At 40.5% G+C, this 24,836-nt stretch overlaps 1 protein-coding gene across 1 annotated transcript in view; it reads left to right on the top strand.

Annotated features, from left to right (window-relative positions):
• RCN1 (reticulocalbin 1, EF-hand calcium binding domain) overlaps positions 1 to 24,836 on the top strand; it is a 73,085-nt gene that overhangs the window by 414 nt on the left and 47,835 nt on the right. The window lies entirely within an intron of this gene.

Genomic DNA, 24,836 nt, shown 5'->3' with positions numbered 1-24,836 from the left:
ACCCCCCACCCCCACAAAATCCAAAAGCTAAAAAAGCCAGAGCAATAAAAAGGGCCAACTCTGTAAAGTTGCTTAAAGTCCTTTAGAAGGACATTGAGGGGAATGTTTTACTCTCTTCATAGCTTTGAAACTAAGCGCGTCCACTCTTTCTCACTTTCTCATGTAAGGAACCCTTACATGTTTGTAATGTTCACTAGTGTCTTGTTCGCAGAAGGGTGCCAGAAATGCTGTTAATAAGAAAAAGGATGCTTAGGTTCTGAGAATCATCTGTTTTTACTGAATATTTCTCAAATTCGAGCAGGTCGGTGAGAGAAATGTACTGCCCTCTGTTGGAGAGAGTTAGTAAAATCAGCCCGGAGCCAGAGTTAACCTCCCAGAAAAGCCCTTCGAAGGAGTTTTCGCTAGGTTAACACAGGTGTTCCTTATGAATGTCGGCCAAGAAAACAGAAGTAAAAACTTTAAGAGATACCCACATAAATGATTTGTATTTCTACGACCTATTCAGCTGTCAGTTTTCAGTTTTCACAAAGAGAAAAACTTCAAAGACTCCGAGAGTACTCCGAGTGTGTTAATAAATAGTTGCAATTGTAGAACTTGGAATAGAACTATTTTATTCCTAAGTTTAAGCAACACAGAAATAACTAACTCACCCGATCCCACTATACCACCGTATCCTGTGATGATAATTTTACTTTGCCAGGTTTTAGAAAATCTATCAAATTGCCACTATTGCTTTCAAAAATGTGGCCACTTATTCAACTTAAATCCTCCTTCACAAATGTTCATGGCTATTGTCGTCTGCCAGTCAGGTCACCTGTGTAACAAAAAGGCAAGTCAACCTGCGCTTTGTCTCTTCAGGAGAAACAATTGCCTCAGGGAGAATTCGTGAGGACCTTGACTCAAGGGAAGAAAGAAGCTATTTTTGTTTGTTCACAGACAGCCAGAGCTGCTCTAAAGAAAAAAGATTTAGATATGCCATACACTTTCTTCCTCTCAAAATTAAAGCACCATTCCCCCAAACACCTGTAACCATTTTGGACTTGCTTTAAAACTATTTTGAGAGGCATGAAATTAAAGAGTGTGTGAGGGGAAGGAAGAAGTAGAGAACATTTCAGTATGTGAAGGTTCTTGACATTTTATACAAGAGAAAAAGGAGCCCCAATAAAGGGTCATTCATTACTTTGATTCAGTTCATTCTATTTCCAGGAATGTATGCACAGAAATACTTGTAGAAATGTCCAAACTTGACTACCATGAACTATTACTTGTAAGATAGCAAAATAGAGGAGCAAGAGCTGCTGGAATACTTGATGCTACAGAGTGGAATACTATGCAGCCATCCAAACAAGGAAGCCCCCTTCCCCCCATGGGTTAATGTGGAAAAAGCAGCACAACAGGGTAAACCAGTGAGTAAACAATACAGGGTACAGGGCAGAAGTAATGTTTGTTTTCCATTTCTGAAATAAAGTTACACTTTATGACAGTTTATTGATTCAGAATAAGTCCAGGAGAATATATATCATCCATTAACAATTGAAATCTTTGGAAGCTGGATTTTGAAGTAAATTTTAATTCTAAAATTTACTCAAACCTTATTTTTGAAGGATAGAAGGGAAAGAATGGAAAAATCCTATTTTTACCTTTAGCATAGAGGACTTTTGTTTTAGAAAATACAGTACACATGTGTTTAAGCAAATCTGTATTTCTTTCAACAGAAGTACTAACAGAAGCTACATGCTTATGTATAATAAGAATTTATTTAATAAAGTACTCTAAAGATGGGATTAAACTGATCAAGTAACTCACAAAAAAACATTAAATGAAAAAATACATCACCATTACCTCATTAAAAGATAAAGCAAAAATTTTTTTTTAAGCAGAAATTTTCTAACAAAAATAGATTTTGTTTTGAAAAAACAATGTGAACGCTCAGTGTCTGGTGTGTTACAATATTTCAGTTAACGTTTGTTGAGTGATGGAGCAACATAGTGGATAAATACTTTCCAAATGCACTCTGTTCTATTTGCCACCTGTTTTTTAAATTATATCTGTTGGTAAGTATGTTCCTTTGAATAATAGCTCTAATAGATTATCTGAGTACAGAATCCATTTATGTGGCTTATACACCATCAGAAACGAAAATACAAAGGCAGCAGGGGGTGGGGAGAGAAGGACATAAAAAAACAAGGTATTAACATGAGGGAAAAGGGATTTTCACAAACAACCTAAGTGCTACATCTCTTGGATGAAATGCACCCTGGACTTTTTCCAGCTGAATTCTGCAACAAAACCAAAGGAAAATGAACATTAATCTTTTATGAACTAAGCCCCCAAACGAACAGGCTTTGAGTTCAACCCTAATTAGGTTGCATCTCAATACAGAGAATCTTTAACGAATAAGGACACATAACAACACCGTCAGGCTCTCTGCTGGGACGGACTCAGAGAAAGAAAGGGGCCACCCAGGCCACACTCAACTGTTCTTGTGCATTAGGGTCCTGGCTTGAACTGGGAAATGCACAATCATCTTAGGTGCAAAGCAAATGAAGTTTACGCTAACTGAAATTCTTGGCCACCTGGCCACTTCCAAACCATCTGGGAGTCTGTGAATAAATGAGAAGAGAAAGAGCAAGAAGCAGGTTCTCAGAGCAAGTTTCAGGAAGTCTGGAAGATTCCTTGGAAGATTCCTTTGTGCCCAGCAGAGCGGCAAACATTGACTGTGTTCAGCAACAACCCAACAGATGCAAGATGTGAGAAGCAGGGAGTGTTGCAGGCAGGGTACAAGAGACATGAGTTCAAATCCCAACCTGGCCACTTTTCAAGAGTGTGACCTAGGACAAATTACTTAACCTCTCTGAGCCATCATTTTCTCATCTAGAAAATGAGTGTAGAATTACAGCATAGTTGGGAGAATGAAATGCAATAACTTTAGTTCACTGATTGCTAACTGACGAAACAGACCTTATCTCTCCATCTACCACCTCTCTCACCCCATTCTATCACACAGCTTCCACACAACTTCTCTTGGAATTTTTCCAGCTGAATTCTGCAACACAGCGCAGGAAAATGAATGTTAATCTTTTATGAACTAAGCCCCTCAACAGTCTTTGAACTAGAGCCTAATTAGTTTGCATCTCAAAACAGAGAATTCACAGTTTCCACATTTTCTTCCTAGCTCCTAACAAATTTGCAGACATTTTCATGATCACCTTTTACAGCTGAAGAACTGAAACTCAGAGGGGTGAAGTTATTTGTCCAAAGTAACAGAGCAAGGGAGCAGCAAGGCTACTTCACCCCAAGTTTTTCTAACCCAAACCATGTGCTAGCCACAAAAATGTGGCCAATGTCAAGAACAGAAAGAATGAATGATGTTTGACATTTGAAAGTTAGGGAACTCTGGGCCTAAGACCTGTATACATCTTCCAGGGTCTCCAGAGGAAGTTCCTGGATAGACTCTGACTGGACAGCTTTGGTGGTGAGGGTGGGGGACTCCCTTTCCCTGGTGGCTGAGATGCTGTATCCAGGGCAGGAGAGGTACTCGCGTTGGCTGCCTGGTGCTGCCACACTTGTGGGTATCTTTTGGCCTTGACAGAACCCCGCATCACTGCATTGTATTCCACTGGCTCTGTCTTCATCCATGGTATTCTCCCAACCCACCAGTTCTCTTCCTCATGTTCTCACACGGGAGTGGCCCTTTATTCCATGACACAGTTATTCCAGTATCTTCTGTCTTCCTGTGAACTGCCCCCCACCCTTCCCACCATCCACTAGTTATACTGCATTGGACACAGACTTCCTCACAGATTCTCCAGTGCCATTTATTAGCTTATCAGAAGTCTCTTCGCCAAATCCTGCTGCCCATTCTTGTCCAGTAGCTCCCAGCTGCCCAACAATGCCTTATCCTATTACCATAATTAACTGGTACCATGCTAGAAAGCTGAGCCAGAGTCAGAACTCCTGGGTGAAGATGATTTGCCAAGGGTTACAATGCATGAGAATTGGTGTGGATAGAACTTGGCACCTGAAACTTTTTCCCTCACATAGAATTTTATTCTAGAAACTCATTAACTCTAAGTAGTGTAGTCACATTTCCAGAAGAAGCTGATGTTCGGGAATCTATTTGGGGTTTGTAATCCAGCTCTTTTCCATTGCAGCTCCCTCCTCCTCTCACTATTGTCAAAATTTGTCACGTTATTTTATTCTTTGATATGAAATTATTTATTGTACATTTGCATTGTATTTATATTAGTCAAACTTTATTATGCATCCGCTAATTGTGTAACCCCATGCAAATATTTTATACATATTTCATCTGACCCTCACAAACAACTCTGATAGAAGCATGGTGGTTATCTCTATCTTACATGGATTAACACTTGAGAACCTCTGGTGATTAAAATAGAAGGGGAGACACAACATGCAGACAGGAGAATCAAAGTGAGAAGGTGACAACTGAGCTGGTTGGAGGAGGAAATAGAGGGGCTAATGTTTCCATGCAGAGGGAACAGCATGAGAGATGGCTCAGAGGTGGATAAGTATATAGAACAGTGAGCACCACAGTGCCTGGCATATAGGAAGTCCCCGAGATGCTGTTGAATTTAATTCTGTTAAATTATTAGTGTGGTCACAGCACGTGGGTCTCCTATAACCAACTGAAGTCTAGAATCACTTACCTGAAAAGAAAGGGGGGACATGAGCTCTGCCATGTGTGCCAGCTCCTTATCTAACTTTGCAAACACTCTGTTGAGTAGCTTCTCCACTTTACAGAGGAAAAAACAGCATCTCAGAGAGGCATCTCATTTAAGAAAGGTCAAATGGATAAAAAGTGGTAGAATCTTTATTCAGACCCAGTTCTGCCCCACTCCAGACCTCCCATCCATCTGCTATGTCCCGCTGAGGAAGGACAGCCTGCCTCCCCGTGGGCCTCCAGAACTCCTTTCTGGGCTAATGACAAGTCTAGCTTGTGCCCATTCGGATGGGTAACATTCACCACCTTAAAGAAGCAGCTGTTTTTCACCTTCTTGGCATTTTCTACATAAGTTGCAGCAATGCCAAGATTTTAGGTGCTCCTTTTAGTGAAGGAGAGGGCTACAAGATACCTCTGGGCAGGTGAAGAAGCACCCAGGTTTGGGGAGCAGCTGAAATCAGCAGGGAAGACTGTGTTGTTGCAAACATGGACCAGATGTGGGGGGCCTCAACGCAGATCACCCCATCATCTCTGGCTGCCAATTCAACATCTGTTCCCAACATATTGGCCTGCAAATAGTTCAGATCTGCAACCCCAAATCCAGATGTGTTTGTCATGAACTCTATATACTCTGCTAGAAATTACTGAGGTCTGAAAAAGGAAATTAAGTACTCACTGAGGCATACATAAACCAGTGACCTGAAATACGTTGTGCATGTCCAAGGTTCAAGGTGCTCACATTTAGGAGCCCTGAATATCATCTTCAGGCCCACCTGTGCTCATCAGGGGTCACATGAAAAGGTTGGATGTTTGTTTTCACTTTAGGGTGTGAAAGGTTTGTGGACATGGTAATCATCTTCATACAGCAGCCACTCACTGTTTTGTGTTTATGTCTGAACAGACTGATGGGCACTTGAGTCCAGTTTTCAAGCACTACATTTCCAAATTATTCCAGAAGTAGCCAAACAAACTAAGGAGCATTGCATTTCACACAGGTGAGTCACCTGGGGAGCTTCGAAAGCACCTGTGGAAGATCTAGAGGTAGAGGCCCACCTCTGTGATTTTGTTCAGATCCCACAGTTGATTCTGACCCATAGCTGGGGCTGAGGACAGCTGTCACATACTATATCACCTGGGCTGGCATAAAGCAATCAAAACACAAGGTGGGTTGGGGGAGGGGTTAGACCACCTACCTACATCAGCAGGTAGTGTGTGTAACACCGCTGGCTGGGCTGTAAGGATTTAGCAAGAAAATGTCAGTTAAGCAGATCTGCACGTCCTAGCATAAGACAAGCACTCAGCCAATGGTAACTACTGTGGTAGTTGAGAGGTGGGGGAGGGGGTAGGAACAAAGGAGGAGGGAGTGGGGCACTAGAAAAATGTCCATTAAAATTTGAACACCACGGGGAATTTGAGAGGAATTTTCTTCTTTTCTCTATTTCCATTCTCTGTATGCATGGCAACGACATTTGTTTAACTAAGGCAATACAAACTATCCTTTATGATAGTATGATAACTGATGAAAAAAATTGACATTTTATAAATATATGAAAAAAATCCATATTTGATGTATAAATGTAACAATTTTTAGCAGCAAAAAAAATCCAGAAGGAAATCTAATGCAGCCTTAAGGCCAGTGTCTCCAGACAGCCCTTTCTATCCTTTCCTCCTTCCTCTCCTGTTCTTCAGTTTGTTTATTAATGAGATGGTATGCATAACAAAAGGAAGGGGCCTGGACTTAGTTTTACCTGGCCTGCTCCTGGGCTGAGGCTGGTTCTGTTTTCCTGGCTCCCAAGGCCAGGTCTCCCCAGGCGGTAGTAGCTGCAGAGTAACCCCACACCCAGCTAGTGGTGACCTAACCAGGAGGTGTTGCTATCTAGGTAGGTCCTCTCCCAACTTTAGCTGTTCCCCAAGTACTTACAGGAAATCATCCTTTACGCAGCCAAATGTGGAGGGATCCGAACTATCAGTGATAGAGCCATAAAGCTGAGACTCTGAGGACTCACAAGTTCCTTTTTCACTTATTTACACTCACTTCTTCACTCTCAAACATGCATGGGGTTCCAACGAAGTGCCACACCTCTACATGGTAGGCACCATGTGCTATAGTCCTGTCTGCCAGCACCAGGGAGCCAATGGGGAGAACAGAGACTTCAGACCCAGTTCTTGCTCTTGAGGAGCTCAAGGAGGGAAGGTCACATCAATCTGCAATGACAATGGAGTGAGCTGTGCCTGGAGGAGGAAACCAACTGGGCTCTGAACATAGGGGTGTGGGGGGAGGGTCAGGAAAGCATATTATTTCAGAGACAGTTCAGTTGGGACAAGCAGGAATCACCAGAAGTTGGGGAGACCGGAGGCATGGGGGTACGTGGCCACTCAGAGCTGTTATCGCATCTTCTGGAAACTTCAGGGAGACTAACAAGGCAGAAGCAAAGTACACAAGAGGTGATAAGGGAAATTGGGCACAGCTGGGGTGCTTCCAGAATTTTCCCCCAGTCTCTCTAAATCTGGTGATTCTTGTCCCTCTCTTATGGGTTTTTTCATATCTGTGTCCCTCTAGCCTTATTATTATTATTTTTAATATTTTTTAAATGACTGACTTTTTGAAAGTCCGTTCTATGTACTATCTCACTTCTATGTACTGTCAAAGGAAATGGTGTCATTACCACAAATAGAAATCAGTAGCATTTGTGTATGATCCATGGAAGCTAACTGCTAAAATAAACAGAAGTCCAAGTTAATCAATTCTCTTTGACTTTAAGGACAGAGCCTGAAGCCTACATTCTCTCTGTTCCAAAAGGGAAGTTGTCTGAGTTCACAGGCAGTCAATACAAATGGAGGCTTTCTTCTAGATAATCAGAAGACTTTAGAGATTAGAAACCTAGTAACTTTCATACTCTGTGATTAAAGATTCCTTAATGCATAGACACTAGGCCCCATAGAACATTCTCTCCTGCACTAGAAGTGTAAGTTACCCATTCTGGAAAATAGTCCACAACAAGAGCCTCTCAGAGAAGGAGTTCACTTTTCTGGAGACACAGACAGGAAAGCATAAGAAAGAACAAAGAAAAGCCCAAAGCAATACCACAAACTCACTCCAAGCTTTCTATTCACCTTAAGCAATGTTTTAGGCACTAACTACAGAAGCCAAGCATGGAAGAACTTGGAAGTTGGAACAAGGGAAGAAGCTGAAATCCCATGAGCACTCTCAAGCAGTAAACGTCTGGCAAGACTCACTACTCCCTAATTGACTGTGCTAAATATTATTCTCGAAGTCCCCCAAAGTGGGCTTTTATCTTATCACAATTTGGTAAATATTATGATAAGTTGCGGTTTGTATTACCACGGAAATATAAATGCTAACTTTTTTACTTATGGGAGAAGTGGCCAGAAAAATCTCAGTGGTGAGAGCTTGAAAGCAATTACATCCTTATTATTGGGAGGTTTGGATAGATGTCAAGGGAGTTATAGCCAAACCACTATTTTGGTGATGTTTTGTCCCCTAAAGGAATCCAAAAATTAATGTACCAGAAGGAAATAATATGTTTGTATAGTACATAGTGAGAACTGAGACTTTGCTCTTAAAGGGAATATCATAGAAAGTCCTTTATCAATAAAAAAAAAAAATGGTGCCTTTGAGAGTATTTTTTGACTTGGGTAAATATGTTTTCATTGACCCATGATATTTCTGAAATATCTGAAAGCTCAGGAAAAAAGGTGGGGAGTGTGTATGTTTGTGTGTATATGGATAGGTAGGTAGGTAGGTAAATAGATATATAGATAGAAAGACTCAAAATGTATTAACATCTTACATAAAAGAAGAGCAAACACCAATATCTCTGCAATAGACTTGTTTCGTAATTTCATGCAGCTTCTGAAAAACAAAGTTTTGCCTATTCAAGTCCACATTGACACAGCTACAGGACTGAACCCCATGGAGGAGAATTGATTGGGTAATTCTGGAAATGATCCAAGTGACAGTCACTTCCACAATCTATCAGAACTATGGGAACCACAGTATATTGGGCAGGATCATCTCTTGCACCCCAAGACGGTTTCTTGAACAAGATACAAAGGTTGGTGAAAGTTCATCTAAAACTCAAGAAGCCCGATTTGTTTTTCCCACATAGGATTTGGTAATCTGTCTACCATCTGTCTGACCCTTGCTATATTGGTGTCAAAGATTTACTTTACATTTCCGAGAATTTGATGAGGTATGTAAGCTCAAGATCAGCAAATAAATGCACAAAGTTGTGTATAGAAGAACTGTTCATTCCTCTGCTTTTTCATGATGAAAGGTTGACAACAACTGAAATCTAAGAGATTAAATATTCTATCACTATTTGAAAAAAGTTAGGAGGTATAAACCTGTCCTCCTAAATCATATACAGTGTTAAACCAATGTCATCTTAATAAATTTTTTGTTTAATTAGGCTCGTCTTTCTTCATTGAGGAAAAAAGTACTTGATAAAATGTTTGCTTCTCACTCTGTGTCTCTATCTCTGCCTCTCTCTCCCCTTCTCATATAATATATAGATTATTTCCCCATTTATACTAAAATATGTACAATTTCATTCTGTTCACATGCACTTAAAAGTTTTAGAAGTGTGACATGAGTCAATCTTGGAGGGAATTTGGAGGGACTTTTCACTTTCTTTTTATTACTTAAGTTTATTTTTACAATGTACTGCACATTTTCCAAAAAAATTAGAATACTTGATTTTTTTTTAAAGAAGTATCAAATGAAAGGGAATTTTCCACATGCTTCCACTCCATCAACTGAAGAACCATGGGGGGGGGGGATAAAAAACAAAACCTAACAACAACACAATACCCAGAACTTCAAGATTATAACACAACAAAGACATTTCTATTTCAGCCTTAGTTCTCATTTTTCATAAAAATAGCTTTGTTTAACATAAAATTTTGATCTATTTCATGAATCTACATGAGAAATTAAGGCTCAAAACACTTACTGATCTGGGTACACCACTGGTGACAGGAGAGAGGTCCCCAATTCAAGTCTTTGGCTTTGAGCCCACCAAGAGCTAATTGATCCAAGCAAACCCAGATTTGCACCCACTTCTGGGTGCCTCTAGTAACCTCTACAATGCCGTGGGCATTTTATTAGTAGCTGCTATTTGTTTATGTACCAATTGTGTTCCAAATACTTACTAAGCTGCACATATCACCATTTATCTTCACAAACCTGCAGAGGAAGTTTATTGTGCCTGTAAAGACACAGGCAAGCTAATGGTAGAATCTCTGGCTCTATCTCTGGCTGGCTCCATTTTCTAATTCCTGGGCTACCTGAATCAGGAAGTGAAGTCATTATCAACTCATGGAAAGCCAGTACCCCTCTGACAGCCTTTTGTGTACCTAACACTTACTTATTCACCTGCAGTATCTGGCCCATCAGTAATTTTTCTCCTTGGTTTGTACAAATTGCTGCAGCAATCAAGATGCATGTGTCCCCTTGTTCTCTGACATTTAGATATTATAAGCCTTGGATAGTTTTTCACCAAAGCAGCAAAATTCTTTCATAAATGAGTTCATTTCAGGGGGAAAAAAATCTGTTGGCAAGAAATAAACTATAACTTGTCACAGACATGCATATTATTTTTTACTAAATTCATGTTTTCTTTTGTTAACCAATAGATGAACAAAATAACTTTGATACAATTTTGGTGAGTTATTGATGATAAAATTATGATGTAATACATTTTTAGCAATAGGAATAATTTATAGATGCTGGGGATGAGGTTAACGATGTTGCATGAATATCAGTTCATGCAAAAATTTAGAGGGGTGCCGCGCCAGCACGATGGTCTGAGCAAAGGATGTCAGGATTAAAACACACACTTCTTGGCCAGCAAGCAAAGGCATACCTTATTCTTCTCTCCTTCCCTATTTATACCCTTCAGCATGGAGCCTGGGGCTGGGGGTAGGCGGAAGCTCTCAGCAAGTGCATCAATAACAGGGGACCAAAGAACACAAGGTAGCAAACACAAGGCAGGAATACTTCCTGCCTCCTGTTTTTCTGTTCCAGCACCCATGGCTCATTCTTTGTTTCCACACAACAGTGTGCATGTGATTCTGTGGGGGAGGTGGGGAGGTCTGTCCAGGCAAAGGACCCAACAGAGGGGGAGTAAATTCTTAAATTCTTAACAAAGTAAAATTGAAAGCTCATGTGGGATCTCTTTGGTGATCTCTTGAACCCCAATTCTCCCCTCCCCAGTTTGTGTAGTGAATAACTGGGAAGTGATTCTCGCTCCAGGATTGACTCTGAATAGTTCAAGCCCGTCAACAAGGGGTCCCTCTCTCCTCTGGTTAAGGAACACATGTCTAACTCAGTCAGAAATTAGTTGGAGTAGCAACATGAATTCTCATTTGAGCCAATAAATGATGTAGGGAAGTTGGTGGTGTTTTCTAGGAAAAAGAACACAGAAAACCCAGTCTCTGGTCGTGCATAGCCTTGCACACAAGGCCAGGAACGAATGCAGCTACTTCAATATGCCAAAGATGGCACAGGTGTGCAGAAGGGGACAGAGAAGAGAGAATCGTGGAGCGGTGGGGCTGCAACTACTAATCTAAATCAACCCGGATCCTGCCCTACTGTTGAGGAGGCACCCAGAACCCACCCTGCAAAAGCTACAGAGGAATACTGAAAATAGTATTCTCCTTGTAGAAAGAAAAATGAGCAGGAATCAAGAAGGCTTCGTATGTTAATAAAGGACAAAGGGCCCTTGAAGACTAACTCCAGGTGATATTTCAAGACCCATGATTCTGTAAGCAAATTACCTAGGAAATCACACTTACTGTAGATCTCCTCTCATACCCCCACTCCTTCACAAAACACAGTAGCACATTAAAGACTGCAAGAGATCCTGCTATAACCTTGTTTATTTCTGTTTAATTCAATAATCCTTAGGCACATTTGACCAAAGAGCCTGCTCCTGTAATGCCTATTAACAATCTGGAAATACCTTTGGGTAAATGGCTGTTGTAAACAACTTTCTGCACTGTGATTTTGAGGTGTGTGTATGTTCATGTCTGTTATACTGTCAATTGGGCTATCTATCAGAGGCAACTCCTAGTAGTAGCGCTCTAAGTACAGGTGGGTAAACAAGCCCTGAAGACTGGAAAACAATAAAATATTTCCCCCACAATATGCCAGGGTTCTAATATCAAGAAACTTGCCAGGCTAAGCTTTGGCACAGACACCCCAACAGACAGAATTGCTCTTTTTTCAAACTATGGAATTCACACCCACTCTTGAAGCCGGCATGGGCACATGTCTCTCCCAGCTGGTCCCTTTCAAAGACCCACAGCTTCCAGAATGTCTGAGCTGCTTCCGAGAAACAAGAATCTCAGAAACCCAGAGAAGCTGTCCTTGAAACAATACAAGTCCCTGTTAAAGACACTCCAATTTAAGGGAAAACAAAGCTCCTGCATTGCGGAGCTCTCACTAACAAGGCCTTGGAAGCCACAAATGGCGCGAGGTTTATAAGGAAGAATTTCCACAATTCACATGCCTGTTTTGGCCACTAAATATGAACATTCTGCTAAACAATAGAGGCACGGGAGCTTTCTGATCAGAAAGAACAATGCAAAGAGCAAGGCAAAGGCTGGCAAAGGCAAGTGCTTTGTCCCCTGGGCGGCGTAATAGATCTCCGAAGACGTGTGTTTCTAAAGAAAGCTTAATTAAATTTAATGGACAAATCTCTCGGTGCTAGGAGGCATTTTAATGTGGTATTTCGGTTCTGGGTGGACAAAAATCAGTCTTCCTTGCCTCACTGCTCTCTCCTTTAAATGAAACAAACTTCCTGATTAGTGCCATAACTCTGCCCAACAGAAGAACCATCTGCATCCTCCCCTCTGTGGATCACCTCTACAGGACACCTGAATCATAGAACAGTGGCCCTATATGTCAGTGGGGAGCTCCCCACCTGGAAGACATGGGGGCGTGACTATCTATGTACCTGTGGTTTCTGGGAGAGGACTTGGCTCAAGGGATGGTTGATGACTGAATGAAAAGAACAAAATAAGAAAAAAACTGATAAAGTGTGAGGGAGAAGAAGTAGGAGAGAAGAATGGAAAGAAGATAAATGGAAGAAGGGCTGCAGCTAGAGAAAATGCTTCAGGCATAGGCCCAGGGTGTGTTAATTTAGAAAAGAGCCTTAACAGAACTCAGTGCTCCTAGGTTGATCAGGTAAGACTTTTCCCCATCTCCACTCACCCTTGTCCCCATTTGCCTGCTACCCCTTTAACTCAGGGTAAATCAAACCCACTCCCAGGTGGGCCTGATTGGCAGAGCTTAAGTCCATCCTCTTGCAAGCCATTGGGTCAGGAATGATTATATAATCCAATTTGGAAAAATGCAACGCAAGGAAGATGTGCTAAGGATTTCCCTTGGGACCATCCTGTCACTGACCCAGGGATAAGGGAAAAATATGGAGGAGAATGGGAGCCAGAGAGCAACAGGAGAGGTCACTGGATGAAATCTCTGTGAAATCCTTCTAACTCTTAACCTTCTACTTACAGGACCAATCAACGGCTTTGCCTTTCTGGGTAGTTTGAGTTGAACTTTCTTTTGCCTTCGCCAAAAGTATCTTGATAAATTATCCTCAATGACAATTGAACTTTGAACTACAAGCAAGGACATTGGTTCTTTACACAGGCTAGAAGTGGCCGGAAAAAGGAGGAAGCCGGGTATCATAACAAGTTTAAAAGTGAATAGCCACTCCACTCCTTCAACTCTCCACTCTAGCCATCCAGGCCCTGCCATGGAGTGTCTTTAGCCAGAATTCATCCCCTGTAGATTAGTGATCACAGTAAGAGTCTTGAAAAAAGATCTTTAAAAGAGCTATACTTAGCTCTGCTTTTCAAAGACCGTATGACCTTGAGTAAGAAGCTTAACCTCTCTGATCTTCATTCTGCCTTAGTTGATGCTAAATGGATTAGATGAAAGCCAATGAAGTGTCTTATCTCATACATTCCAGAATTTCTGGAAAGGGCAAACAATGTAATTCTGAAGGACTCTAAATCTTAACAGAAATGTAATTATTTTATTGTTTTCTGTTTATTTCTGTCTTCCCAGTTGGCCCCTTGTCAATGTTAATATCTGAAAACAAGTCTACTTTTGACTTTGTAAACAATTTGAGTTCATTTCAACCTGTGTTGCTTTTATTTCTGCCTGTATACTTCTGAAGTAATAATTTAAAATAAAAAAGACTTACAAAAGATGTATGCAAGTATAAGAGGCAAGTAAGGAAGATGGAGAATCATAACAGAAAAACTAAATGAAGGGATACTCTAATAGAGCCTGAAAATTGAGTTCTGAGCTTCCTGACAGTCAAAGCAAAAAGAGGAATTAATTTTTAACATCAATATTACACAACGCCCTAGACCAGACACACAAATTGCATAAAACTAGATACAACATGCCTTCTGCTCTCAAAGATTTTATAACAAGGAAAATGCATCAATAATGTAGCATAAGGCATTATTAAGTACTATAAGTATTGCTAATCACCATCTAGAGAAAACCTTTAGGGTCAGTGAGAGGAAATTCTTTACAGCTTTGGGAAAAGCTAAAAGGAAGGATGATTCAAATTGGACCTTAGGTGGGTTGGAACATTGACCAGTGGAGACTGGCAGCAAGTCATGGGGCACAAGCCAGATACTTGCACAGAGCACATGTAAGTGTGAATGAAGTTTGGTCTGGCGTGTACTGAGGGGTGTGTGTGTGCGTGCGTACACATGGCCATACTTGTACTTTATGTGGAGTAGGTGGCAAGGAAGACTGGGGTCTGTGATAACAGTCCTTAAATGTTGTGTCCAGGACTTTGAACTTTATTTTATAGGAAAGGGGAAAAAGTCATTGAGAACTTTTTGGTAGGGAAGTGGTATGATCACAGTTGTTCTCCAAATAATACATCTGTGGTGGTATTTTCCCCCCAGAGATCAAAATTGAAAGTGTAGCTCTGCTGCGAGCTAATATATTTCCATCAAAACCGTATCTTTCCCCTGTGCCATTCTGCGTTCACTCAACAATTTTTCATTACATTGATTCTAAGTCAGTTATTCCCAGAGAAAAGGCAGAAATTCATCATCTTTCCCTTTATGATTTTCTCCTCTGTCATCAAACACATCAGCAAGCATGAGTTTTATCATAATTCAATTCCCGCCTTCCGCCCACCTTAATTATATGCATTTCCACTTGATAATTCACTGGAGTATTCAACAAGATCAGGAAGTTAAACTTTTGTTTGCCTTGGCAACTCTTTTGGAAGAGTTCCTACCTCAATGCACAGGACAGGAAGTTGTTTTACAGCTGTTCCACAAGTAAGAGAGACCCTTTGTGTACTTGAAGCCTCAGAACTTACACACCTGATGGAATCATGGATTCAGCATCGAGGAGGATTGAGAGGTCATCTATTGGGATGTAATGAAGAGAGGTGCTGATAGTGGTTTCTTTATACCAACCGATACCAAGAACTTTGTTTTCCTTCCCTAAGAATTAGCTTTGATTTCACTTATTGCCAACAGGGGATAATTAGGTTTATGATTGATGACTCAAGATCAGAATCCTAGGGTAAAAAACTCAAGTTTGCCCACTTTATCCAAAACTCAAGTTTGCCCACTTTCTCCATCAAGACCTAGCCCACCACTCCTTAACTGAATGTATTACTTGAACATTTAATTTGAAGTTAGATAAGGGTCTCTGAGAAACCTTCAGTAATCATGCGAGGTTGAGTTAGAGGCCTGTCTTGTCTCTGTGCTCTCATACAGTGTCTGGTGCTTCCTTTATTATCATATGACTTGCACATTGTTGTATTAACTAATTCATGTACATCATGAATTTTATATATTATATATATGTATATATAACTTTATTCAGTCTTCTAATAATTCTGTGAAGTAGACACTATTACTGCCCCTGATTTAATGATGAGGAAGATGAAGCAAAGCAGGGTTAAGTGACTTTTCCCAAAGTAATCACACAATAAGTGCTGAACGCAGAGTTTAATTTCAGATTATTTAACACTAAAGCTTGCTTTTAATTTCTTTGATATCATGCTATTTTGACCTGCTTCTACCTCTGCTAATTCTTTCATTTCGTTTCTGACACCCACCTCCGACTGAAAAGTAGGGGATAAATTTCCTGGACTTGGTTGGTTTTATCCATTCTCATGTCCCTAACTGCTCATCACAGCACATGTCAAATGGTAGGTGCACAAGCTAAGAGCCTACAAAGACGCATGCATGAGAGAATCAGATGGCGTCTCGTCTTCCCAGACTCCCTGGCTTGCAGGAAATCTGTTTCAGTCTGGTTGACAACATAGCACATCTTCAGGAGGAAGAAGTGGAGTCCTTGTATGGATGTCTCTACTAACTTGAAATTCAACCATAAACATCTTCCTTATATGTTGAGTGACCCAATTGTGGGAGAATTTTCAAGAAAAGATTGCAAAGAAAAGTTGAAAAGGAAGTACTTCTCTAGTTTCCTCCATCTAAAAATTTCTCTCCAGGTCCTTCCTGGTGGCGCAATGGGTTAGGATGCAGCACTGCAAGCTGGCCACAGCCACTTCAGTGCAAGTTCCATCCCCCAACCTGGAGGTGACCCACATGGTTCAGCAGACCTCTCCTGACCTGCCTGCTGCTCCCCTCAGCAGTGTACTTGGTCAGGCAGCCTGTTCTGCTCCCCACTCTCTCCTCTCACTGCCCCTGCACCTCTGGTCTGTACCGCAGTTCTGTATGCATAAACAAATAAATATTTTTAAAAAATGTCTCTCCAACTGGACACATGCAGTTTTACTTTATTTTGTAAATAAAGAGTAACCATTTCTGACATACTTGCTGCCTCCCAAACCTGGGCCGGAAGTTTCCTGGGGTAAGAAAAAAATTGGGGTGATGCCCAATAAGGTGATACAGAGCAGGAAAGGGAAGCCAAAATGGTATCATTGAGGCTTATGGAAGACAAAACAGAAAAATTCAAGAAAAAGGAGTGTTCAGATCAGCAGTAACTGAAAGATCTGCGTCACACCACGAATCACTCTCAAAATATTAAAAACACTGTTTCCCTCCATGTGTTGGGTGAAGGTGTGAAATCAAAAAATATCTCAAAGGCCAATGTATCCCCAGCAGGAAGATTGGGGATAACCAATACCATGTAACTGATATTTGCACTAAACAAACATGATTTTTTTAATGTTATAGTATTTTTTCTTTTAAAATATAGTAAAGATAAGTTTTTTCTAGGAATTCCAGTAATATTGACCATTCTTCTGGGAGTCCAAAACACCCAAAGTAGAATGAGTGGGAGATGCACCGCTGTCACTTTTTCTTCCAAAAAGCAGAAGAACCAATGTTTTTAAATAGGAAAGTTTTGACTTTAGAATCTTATTTGTCTCTGCTTTTTTGGAACAGGGATTCACTGTTAATGAATCACTAATCGTTGTGACACTTTCCATGATTTATTGGTCAGCTTAAATCAAATTTGATTCATCTCACCTCTCTACTTGCCTATGCAGGAGGGGCAGCAAAGTGAATGAAACTTGCTTGGAAGAACAGCCAGTGTTCCTGTCCTGGAGAATTACCTTCACCCACCTGAACCCGCTGGAAGGAGGATCTTCCTTCCTCAGGCCCCTCTGTTGTGAGAGGTGTGCTTGCTTTTTGATGCTCTAATGTCTTCTGCAGCCTCTTTCCTTCCTGTGTTTGGGTGGAGATGTGCACTCACCAGGAGAGGTAGAGAACCTTGGGGTTTGAAGAAGAAAACAAGCACTTGAAATAAGTCATTCCCTAGGGTTTAGGTGTTTGTGAAGCCTAAAGTGAAGTGGGGGAAAAATGATGGTTCTAAAGCTGGATTTTCCTTTCCTGCCAAAGCCCCTGAGATCCATATATACCCCCAACCCAACACACACAAGCTCACCCACTAAGCAGATTCCCACCTGACTCCTTGAAGCCATTTGCTGATTGCTAGAACTCTGCAGAGCCCAGGCTGGGTGAGCCAGGAGACAAGACACAATATGCATTTCCAAAAACATCTCACAATGTGATCATCAATGTGTAATATGAGCTGGGGTGTTAGTTAAATAAAATGTGAAAGCCGTATTAATGACCCTCTGGGCTGTCCAACACAGCATTTCATTTTCTCTCCGAGGAGGCAGAGAGTAGGGCCAGCAAATAAATTATAGATGAAACCCCCATCATATGTTTATAAATACACTAACATTAGCATTTTACTTCCCCATAAATCTGCAGCAAACACTCAGGCATGAGATAGAAAGCCCTGTAAAACAATGATATATTCTCCGCTGGCGGTCATTGACTAGAGGCCCATTCAGTCCCGGTGCTGTTCTCAAACAAGCTCCCTCCGTTCATGCCCCCTCATTTAAAATCCATTTTAATTTAAAGATGCGCAAGGCAGTGCTCGTGGTACATTTATTCATCCTAGTTATACATCATGGAGCAAGGAAAAGAAAATTGTTTCATCTAGAGATACGGTTCAATGTGGTCACCGCTGAACAGTGGAGTAATTACCATATCAGGCCCACTCAAAATGCACTCAGGGTGTTCTGTGACCTATCATTTGCTAATCTGCATAGTGAAGTATAGCTTCATAACTATAAATTGCTGACTTAATTAAAACCAGGACCTTTCTGTCATTTAATTACAGGGAGAAAGGTTATTGCTTAAATGCAATTTTCCAAATGTGATTTCTTAACAGTTATTAACTGCTTCACCATCATTTATTGTTTCAGATTTTTCAATTTGAAAATACTCCCCGTGACAGAAGTAATGACTTCATGAAAAACTCAATCTAGAGAGAGGCCAGCCAGCCCATTTGTTTCCCATAAGTGGAGACGACAGGAAACTGGAAAATGTCACCGAAGGATCCTGGGATGGCTCTCACTTTCCGGGAGTAATTAAAACCCAGAAGGTTGTGTCAGGAACGGGGAGAGGTTGTTTGCAGAAATTTAAAATAGGGTCCCTTCCTGATAAACTATGGTGGGGGGAAGGGGAAACGTTGGGGGGGGGGAGGTTGGTGAGTGGGGTGCAGCAGGAGCTTCCAGGCACCAAAGATGGTCCTCGGCCACCAGGCACTGATTTGAACATAGGTGTGCTTTTTGCAATAGTGCTGCATCCAGAATGTCTTCTCTTCCAGAATGAGAGCTGCTACAAGTTTGGATTAGGTAGGTGGCCACACGATGAAGAGGACAGGCCCTCCCTGTTTTGTTCATCCTTGAATGGGTGTATCTTCTTTCTCCACCCTCCCCCATATTTTTAACATAGAGTGGTGGTTATGCAGGCCAAGTGGGGTGCCCAGGTGAAGCTGGGCAATAAAGATCACCCAGACAGTGGAGCACACCCCACAGTGGTTCTTCAAGAACAGGGGATTATCTTCATGCCACATACACTGAGCAGAAACCAAGGAAGCTGATAAACTCAAGCCTCCCTTCCCATGGAAGCTTATCTCCAGCAGAGAAACCAGGAATTTAGCTGAGATGGAAACGCTGCTCCCTGCCTAGACCCTGGCAGCTTCATGCTAGAATATTGATGGAAAGCACAGGTGTGCCTTTCTCCACAGGGACCTGAAGGTCAGCTTCAGATGGGAACTGCTTTCCTTGCTGGCTGACGAAAGTTCCCTCAAATTGTCCTTTCATTCTAGAAAATGACTGCAGTTAAAGCCGCTGGAATTGAAGAAGTGAAATTTCCCCTAATTTCTATATATTTTAGTGATCTTTTGGTTTTATTCACTATGGCAGATAGGCAAAGATGACTAATGGGAGCTTCATAAAATCTTAAGAATATTATTAATAATCCCTTAGGCTCTCCATTTGTATGTGCTTTGGAGTTTTCAAAGTATCTTCATACACTTTACCAATTTCAGTTCAATAGAGCAAATATTTTAGTAACACAAATATTAAAAAGCCATGATTCCTGCCCGTATTCAATCAGGGGAGGTCATTTGATCCTTAATCTAATTCTAGTTTAAGTTAGCACAGAAGATGCTTTAAAATAAAGCTATACCAAACACTTCTTGCCTTTTTTTCTTTTTTTTCCTTCTTTCTTTCTTTTCTTTTTTCTTTTTTTTTTTTTTTTGTTGCAAGAAACAGAAGCACAAACTTGCTCATCAGAAGTGAAGAGAAGCTCAGAATAGACATTTAGAGACCTCAAGGAGTCCGAGGACACACAGACTTCAAATGAACTAGAACAAGAGAGATAACATATGAGGCTGCTTCACCTCTGGAGACCATCTGGTCTCCCTCGTCTCTGTCTAAGAATACTTGCTTGTAGCTTTCTCTCTTTCTTGTCCAGTTTACTTCTTTTATTATTTCAAACATGGTCCAACATGGCAGCCAGCCTTTGCTCCACCTTGCATCACCAACTGCCAACAACTGTGTGTCGTAGTTGGCTTTTCTGGAAAAGTTCATCTGTCTGTCCAAATGCTCCCTATTTAAAATTGCAAATCACAGGCTAGCTAGGTCTTCGGTGAGGCAAGCAGTAATAAACATATCTAGGAGAACAGATCAAGAATTATCTTTCTTTGAGAGCCACAGAGACTAAACCAGAGAAGTTAAGCAATTTACCACAGTACACACAGCAATTTGACAGCTCCGTCACATCTCTGTTCTCTTCTAGTCAGCCTCTCTCAAGGGTTAGAAATATTTAAAAAGATTACTATTATACATAGACTTTCAAATACAGGTTTTTGTGTTTGTTATGCTTTATTTTTGTGATTGACAGTAACACCTCCCCCCCTCCCCCAACAATCGACAGGGTTCAAAAGTCTTCTAGCTAAATTTGCAAGTCTGTTGTTTTAACATGAGAAAAATCATACCATTGAGCAGTTAGTACAACCAAAATCTCCTTTGTAAATATTAGCCACTTTATTAACTATTACTGTCATTTAATCAGAAAGAGGGTGGAGGAGGGTCACCACGACTCATATGCATTCAAGATTTTAATCTGGAAGTTGAATGCTACATATTTTACACCAAAATGCACAACAATGACAGTTAATTTCATTCCTGCCATGACTGCTTTTATGTGGTAAATTGCTTTGTTTTGGTCTAAAAATCTGGCTCTGTGGTGGATAGGTTCCAAAATTGTCCCAAGTGACTTGCTTTGAATGTAGGCAGAGGAAATTATTTGAATGTGCTCCTCACCATCACCACCACCAGGAATGAGATGGTTTGGCTTAAGAGAAAATTTGCCCCATTTGTGAAACACTGGTTATTTAAATCATCTACTGAATGTTCAATAAGCATCGAGACAAGAGGAAGGCAATTGCTGTTTTGTGTGCTGCTGGCCTATTTAAGTAGGCACCCCAGTTTGATCAGCTCTCTGTGGCTGTACAGCAACAACCACACACACCGCAGCAAGCCCCAAGCTAATCCTTGCACAGACAGGTCATTTCTGTGTTGATCCCTCCATGTAAAGAGATTGCTCACTCAGGTAATAGACAACTATCAACACATGGACTAATTCTAGACCTATTTCTTTTCTGCACGCCCTGCCCTCCTCCCCCAATCTGTCAGTTTGGTTTTGGCTTAGGCTCCAGAATCTGTGCTCTTTATTCTAGATGCTTCTGACCCTTTGGTTTCAGTTTTGATTTTTTTAAATCATTTTTATAACAGTGCTTTATTGAGTCATTATTGACAGATCATTCAGTCACAGAATTTTGCAACCATCACCACAATCAATTTCAGGACACATTCATCACCCAAAAAGAAACCTTGCTCTCCTTCGCAGTAATTCTAGATACTGGAGACTTGCTTATTCTGACCTGAAATGAATATAATGCTATATAATCAAATGTTGGATAGTTCAATTTTTTTAAATGTTTAAATTTTAATAGAAAGGATTTGCCAATTATGTATAATTTGTATAAATGTAATCATAGGATATGGCTCTTTTGAGATCAGCTTTTACATGGCATAATGCTTTCATGGTTTGTCCATATTGTTGCATATGACTAAACTTCATTTTTTATGGCCAAATAATATTCCACCATATGGACATATCACTTTTTACGTATCCCCTCATCAGTTGGTGGACAGTTGAGTTATTTGCACTTTTGTGCTATTATCTATAATGCTACTATGAACATTTATGTACAAGATGTTTCCCTCGCATTATATGCTTTAGCCTCACTGGCTTTTTTATTTCTCTTGACTTTGCTAAAGCCATTTCTACCTTAGCATGTCTGCACTGTTCCTTTAACTGGATTGTTGTTCTTCTTCCCATAGCTCCTTCAAGATATTGAGGTCTTCAAATATTACCTCTTCCAAGAAGTCTCTTAGACTACCATTTCCAGTTTTCTGTTGCTGATAATAGACCACTCCAAAACAATGGTGAAAAAAATCATCATGTATTTGGTTCAGGAGTCTGAGGGAGTAAGATTATGTCCTATGACATCTGGCCTGAAAAGATGCTCAAGTATCTTCCTTTCCTTCCTGTGACCCTGCCAAGTAGTCTCTCCACTTCTATCATTCATCTAGAAAAGCTTAGAATGGGTGGTGTAAGAAAATCCACAGAAGCTTCATGGAGTATCACTTCTGCTTCCTGTTCTTCCAGACAGTCACAAAGGCCACAAAGGGCTGGGGAAGGGATCGACTCTACCTCTTAATGAGACAAGTGTCAAAGAATGTAGCACTTTTTTTTTTTTTAAAGATTTATTTATTTGTTCATACAGAACTGGGGTACAGGCTAGAGGCTCAGGGGCGGTGAGAGGCTTCACCAGAGACAGAGTGGGGAGCAGAACAGGCAGATCAACGAAGTACACTGCTGAGGGGAGCAGCGGGCGGGTCAGGAGAGGTCTGCCACGCCATGTGGTCACTTCTGGGGCAGGTGGGAATCGAACTCATGCAGAAGCGGCTTTAGATTCTCAGTGCTGTGCTTTAACCCGCTGCGCCACCAGGGAGGGCCTGTAGCATTTATTTTAAAATCATTACACACCCCATATGAAGTAGCTTCGACATGCTACTCACTTTGTTATAATTCTTTGTGTAGTGTATCATACTATTGGATCTAGTTTCTTAATTGGTATATTATCATTCTAATGCTCCTAATGCAAATTGTGCAAACAGGGCCTTATGTGACTTATTCACCACGATATTCCCAGTGTTTAGAAGAGTAGCACCTGGCACTTAGAACACAAAAAAATACATGAAAAATAATCAATGAAAAATACATGACAAGGACTATTCCGAAGTGACCTTGTTATTGAGTTGGATGACATTGGGCTCCATTTTGGATGAAGGTGAACCTTCCTCTCCTTCTTCTCCCACTCTTGTCTCTTTGTTTCCCTCACCCACAGAAAACTACAAAGCCCTGATAAAACTGTACTTCAAACCCTGAATCCTTCATAGAATCATGAGCAACTAGGGCCAGTATTCCCTACTTCATTTTCCAAACACACCCAAGCACGCCAACTCCCACATCCAACTGATACACTCCCACATCTTGCTTATTTTACTGATCACAGATGGCTTGGGTCTGCTTTTTCATTCCTCCTTTTTGTTTTGCTTTGTTTTTTGTTGTTGTTATTGTTGTTGTGTTGTGTTTGATTTTTGCCTTCTTTGTAGTCTAGTCAGATAAATTGAAGCGTGGTGTGTTTCCACTTAGTGGTATTCATCAGTGTATCCTTGTCAACATTTCTGTCCTGAGAGCTAGCTAGGAGACTTCCCAAGTTTTAGCAGTCTAACTATATGTCACTGCCACCATTGTCTCTTGTCACAATCCTAATTCTATGTTCTGATAATAAAACTTCATTAGTGTCTGCATCTCCTTCCCTCCCTGTACCTTTGAAATACTGTCTTCTGCTGAAACGATTAGCAGTGCTCTGCGTCATATCATTTGGCTGTCTGACAGCTATTGTGAGTGAGCTAAACTGTGAGAAAATGAAAATTTCTGACAATTTCCATTATCGTCAAATGGAGATATTTACTTGTACAAATATTAAAGGTTATTTAAAGATGTAAACTGACTTCATTTCATTAGAGGTTTGCATAAGGTAATAATTTAAAACAACTACCCAGCTTCATTTGAATAAATTACCAATTCATTTTCTGAAAGAAAAATGCCACTTCTCCAGGCTGTGTGTTTAACTGCTTGCAATGGTAGAAGATGAAAACAAAAACCTATGAATATTTCAGAACAAGAAATGTTCAAATTCTCCCATTGCTTAACATAAATCAGACAATGGGTTATTGTTCTGGAAACCTGATAGAGAGCTGCCCAACCAGTTGACAGAGTAGAATATTACTGACCTCAAAATGAGCCTAAAAGTTAGATAACAGTGACTGTGGTTCAATCATCCTGAATTCCAGCTCTAGGAATTTACCCTAACAAAAAAATCAGAATGTGTGTAAATATTTAGCTCTAAGGATGCTTATCTTTGTTAGAGATCCTTATGCTTCATCACAGCAAAGAAAGAGGTAAAAAAAATGTACCCAAATTTGGAGGGGTGAGGAGGGGAAGGATTGATTGGACAATACCTTAGAGTATAGTCATACAGCTTTCTAAAATAAAGATGATTAAAAATCTTATTGTAGAAATATTCATAATGACATGTGAAAGTGTTGATTATTATATAATTGTGTAAAGGCAAACTATAGAGAATATAAATCCTATGACACCATTTACAAAAAGTTAAACATCTATGTTCACACCCAAAAAAAATAAACAAAAGGAAATGCATCAAAATGATAACTTCGTTGTAGAGTTATTGATGACTTTCATTCTAGTGGTTTTACACTGAGAAAAATAGCCATAATACAATATTCTTCAACTGCTGGCTCTAAGGTGTTGGAGGCATTTTTATTTTTACTTAGCTGAATCAGTTCCTCTTCTTCAGGTACAATAGGCATACACTCCCCAGGCCATTCTGCATATGAATGCTGTGCCAGGCATTCTGGCAGAATGAGTTGGTCTGATATCACACAGAAAGCTCTTTATACTTTCAGGACCTGGCATCTTAAGTTCAGTCCTTCCCAGTTATGACCTCTGATATTAAACCAGTCAAATGCTCTCTACTTATTAAAGTATTTCTTACCAAACTTGCAGAGACATTGTCTTTTTTTTTTTTTTTTAAGATTTTATTTTATTCGTTCATACAGAACTGGGGTACAGGCCAGAG

This window comes from Condylura cristata, unplaced genomic scaffold (assembly GCF_000260355.1).
Source record: "Condylura cristata isolate star-nosed mole 26May11 unplaced genomic scaffold, ConCri1.0 scaffold00015, whole genome shotgun sequence".
NCBI lineage: Eukaryota > Metazoa > Chordata > Mammalia > Eulipotyphla > Talpidae > Condylura > Condylura cristata.
Note: the sequence above shows the minus strand (reverse complement) of the source record. Positions and strands in the feature narration are given on the sequence as shown.